The sequence below is a fragment of the Apis dorsata genome, unplaced genomic scaffold (assembly GCF_000469605.1).
Source record: "Apis dorsata unplaced genomic scaffold, Apis dorsata 1.3 scaffold_573, whole genome shotgun sequence".
Taxonomy (NCBI): Eukaryota; Metazoa; Arthropoda; class Insecta; order Hymenoptera; family Apidae; genus Apis; species Apis dorsata.
The window spans coordinates 52949-57713 of record NW_006263783.1 but is presented as its reverse complement, the minus strand read 5'-3'; the positions used below and the strand labels follow the sequence as shown (position 1 = coordinate 57713).

Genomic DNA, 4765 nt, shown 5'->3' with positions numbered 1-4765 from the left:
TCTCTCTCTCTCTCTCTTTATGCGCCAGTTATACGTACCAGTATCGAGAGCACCATACTGCTTGAAAGAATGGAACGAGCGAACACTTTGTCATTCTGGATCTTTGTTTGTTGAAAGTTAATAAAAGATTCTACGATAGTTAAATTTCATTTCAGCTCTGTATGCTCTTGTAAATTTTATATGTTTGGTATAACTTGCTTATTCTCTTACGATTCTCATTCTGTCGCAATTTTATTGGTTATATATATTTGAAATTAATAATACGTAGGATTTCTTCGATCTTAATCTTCTTTTTAATTAGGAAAATTGAACAGGGATCGTGTGGAATTAAATATATTAAGTGGAAAAGAATTTTCGAGTATTGGTGTTGATTTAGTAATAAGGTAGATGCGAAGAACACGAGTTGAGTTGAAGCACGTGGCTCGATACGTGCTATATAGACGAGGGCTAGTTTAAGATTGCTGATGTTAAAAGGGGAGCGCACCTGGATCGACCAAGATACTTATTTGGATCCACTATATCTCCCTCTACTTCGACCCAGGTGGTTGATCTACGTTGTACCGCCTATTACTTGCCTCGGGGTATATACAGGTAGCATCTTAACAAAATTGTTTCCAATCACGCCGACATTCCTTTCTAAATTTGTCTTAATTGTTTTTTCCAATTAGACCAGATAATATTATTATATAGCAACCTAGAAATATAAAAATTATTAAAGAATAATTTATTGTAATGAGTAATTTGAATATTTTATTTAAAATAAATACATTGTTAACGTGATAATTATTGTTCTATTAAATATTAATTCAAAGGAAGTATTCCATTGTCAAGTATTTTGAGTAGTAAGTATTTAGTAATATAATTATATAATTAATATTCAATATTTTTCATTATTTTATTTATATTATAATTTATTTATAATATATTTTTTATACTTAGTATTTTTTTCACTCTTCAAGTTTCTTAAAGAAGACTTTACACAACAGCAGAGTGGCGCAGTGGAAGCGTGCTGGGCCCATAACCCAGAGGTCCGTGGATCGAAACCACGCTCTGCTAAGTGGTGTGAATTTCTTTTTTTTTTTTTCTTTATTACAAATGTCTTTTTAATAAAAATGAAATAGATATTTGAAATTATGCAATGATAATAATATTCTATAAAATTGATTTATTTCAAAGTAAACGAAAGTTTCTTCAGTTTATTATAACGGAAACAGCATCTCGCCACTTTTTATCTGAATTTTAATTCAATTGCGAAGGCGTTTAAATTGCGAGTTGAGTAATTTGCAATGCAAAAAAAGACAGGAGTGCGTCCTAAAGTCCCGTAAGCTCAAGATACAACTGGTGAGCAATGACACGCACAACGATGGATGCCATGCCTCAGTCATTGTCCGTAAAGAAAAGATGAGACAACGAGTTCAGGAGTTCACCAGAGTTCACGGACGTAAATTTGGTGGGTGTCATATTCGCTTCGCGGAGTATGTCTTCAGGAAGTTTTAAAAGGAACTCGCTTTGACCGAGATATCTTCAAGAAGAAAAACACTCAAACTACCGAGTAGTATTTACAGACGTTACATTTATAAAAGAATATTTATTGATCGTAATTTTCAACTTTAAATATCATATCGTTTAATATATTTCTTACTTTCTCTAAAAAAAATATATATATATATTTGTCCGAATAACAGGATATGTTATATAAGCGTAATAGTATCGTATTATTTTAGAATATAGGCGGTGATAGTTTCGTAAAATTTTAATGATAGAAAATAACATTGAATTTACGAAATTGCGTGTAAACTTGGAAACATCTGCGTCACACAGAACAAGTATAACCGTCTAATTGCAAAATTAGAAAAAAAGATTCCCGTTTTGCAATTATCTTTCAGTTATTTCACGACCTATTATTACATAACTGTTCCGTGTTGATGCTTTATTCAAAGCATCATCTATTTTCTGAACTGAAATTCTTTCATACTTCACCCTTCATATTTATTGATTTATTCAAACTTATGATATCATGTACTATATACGAATGTGTTATCAACGTTTGTAATAGAAACAATTGATTCCGTATCGTTGTAAAAATACATAAAAATAGATAACAAAGTTATGGATTGAATTTAAAAAAAAAAGGAATAGAAAGTAATGACCATTGTCTGCTCGGCGCCTACTCGCAAGTATTGATGGTATTTACTCGCGCTCCTTATAAATGGAATATCAATGAGATCGGGCGCGTAACCCTGGGTCGGCATTATTTAACGTGAGCACGTCGTACACGTGACAAAGTGGCTTGACCGCTTGTCAAACAGGCACAAACATGAGCTTTCATGGCTCCAAAAGACCGGATCGGTACGGGTCGCGTCGCGTGGCGTGTCGTTACCGTTAAGCACAGCATCGAATTTGCACGTGCTCGTTCCTTTGCACACACCCACGTACATCATAAATCACGAACGGAGCATTAAGAGCTTTGTAATTTGGTAGAACTTCGATTATTCTATTATATTCTAGATGAAATCTTCTATATTTATAGAGTTTGCATTTATGCGATCGTCTATTAAAACTTTATAACCCACTATAAATTAAGATAAAGTAAAAAAAAAATTGTCATGATAATTTATAACATTATAATAATAAAATAAAAAATAAGAAATAAACAAAATTTATATTACAACAGATTTTTATACATTATTATCTTAATATTTCAACATTTACGTTACCGTTCTATATAATAGAATAAATAATAACTGATAATGATATAAATATAAAAATTATAATGTAATAATATCTTTTGTAAATAACTTTATTCGTAATTAAAAATTCAAATTTTAAGGAATACGCGCTTTTTTTTAGTGTTCGATGAGTTCCCTATGATATATCTCGATATATATCGATAAAGCAAGTAACAAAGAATATATCCTTATATGTTAAAAATTTAATATATTCTCATTTCTTAATTATATATATGAATATTTAATATTAATTCGAATAATTAAAAGTATTAAAAAAAATTATAATTATTTATTTTTATATGCGATGTGACTAGTAAATTTACTTTCTTACCTTTATGATATAAAATTATGGTATAAAATAAATATTATATAGACATTTAATTTTTAATTATTTATACAAGTATAATACATAATAAACTATTAAAATAATAATTATAAATTAAAATAAAAATTATAAATAAAAATATCCTAAATAGTTACATAACTAGTTACATAATACATCGTTTTCATTAGTCATTTTGAGTAACCAATCAGCATGCAGCATTTCGATAGAAGGTTCGTTAGTATGTACTTCAGTTACAAGTGGCGTGTTTCGATTGTTTTATTGGATTCACGAAAATAATATTGTATAAAGATATACATGTAATTAACATTGTTTATTCTGATAATATAATAGCAAAGACTATAGTATATAAATTTTATATTAATATATTCAATATTTATTATATTATAAATTAACCTATTAAAAAGGTTACAAGCTATATTAATTTTTCTGTTTAAGAAAATACTTAAAATGATGCAATATTGTAATAATTTGACTATTGAAAATAAAGTAAATGTAAATTAGTTGTTATTTTTGTTTAAAAAAATATATCTATTGTTTCCAATCCTAAAATGTTATTCGATCTATCGATCTATATTTTCATCTATATTTTAATAATAGACGCTGACAGGTAGCCATATTGAGTAAAATTTTACGTGATCAGTGTGCAATCAGTATCAGTTTCAAATTTTTAATATTCTTTTAATATGCAATAATTTAATAAGTGAAGATAAGTATAGATTATAAATGCATATAAGATTGTGCTTCGTGCTATTTTTAGAAACTTAATATGTATAAATATTAAATTCATTCTAATATAATATCATAAAATATCTAAAATATTCTAAACGACAACAGTAAATGATTTGTTCTTTTAATAAAAATACAAATTTCATAATAATAAAATATATAATAATAAGTTTATTGGATTTCAATGTTTCGTGTATTTGCTAATTCAAAAAATTTCAAAATTATAATTTTAATAAAAATTAGTGATATTTTATGAAATTTAAATCGTAATTATTTGTTAACTATTAATCATCATGATACTTCCATCTAAATATTCAGTTTGAAGTCAAACGATGACAAGTCGTGAAAAGATTCCAGTGTTCTGTGTTTGAAAAGTATCAATTTAGGCAGAATAATAAAATATATAATAATAAGTTTATTGGATTTTAACGTTTCACGTATTTGATAGTTCGAAAAATTTCAAAATTATAAATTTCAATAAAAATGAGATATTTTACGAAATTTAAATCGTTGTTAGCTATTGATCGCCATGATGCTTCTGTCTGAAGTCAAACGTGAAAAGTGATAAAAAGATTTCAGTGCTTCGAAAGGCATAATTAACAGATAAAGGTGAATAAAGTAATAAAAGTTGATATCAAACGATTCAAAATTATGTTTAATTTTAAAAATTTAATGAAATTTAAACTAATTTCATCTCGTTTTCCTATAATTTGTGATATAAAAGAACGAACCGGAAAGTTTAAACGATTTATTCTTGACAATTTATAATGGTATTTTCTTTGATATTAATAATAAATTCATTAATATGTATTTGTAAATGTGTTCTACAATACTTATATTAGTAAATTATAATAAAATCAATAGATACAAATATCTAATATTCGAATAATATTTCACGAAATTTATGCTATTAGAGAGCAATTATTAGACGCCATATTGTCGATAGGAGTATATCGACGTATAC

At 27.1% G+C, this 4765-nt stretch overlaps 1 non-coding gene across 1 annotated transcript; it reads left to right on the top strand.

Moving 5' to 3' along the window:
* The first annotated feature begins 984 nt into the window (after window positions 1-984).
* Trnam-cau lies at window positions 985-1056 on the top strand. Its single transcript has one exon. It is a non-coding gene; the product is annotated as a tRNA-Met (tRNA).
* Window positions 1057-4765: the final 3709 nt, after the last annotated feature.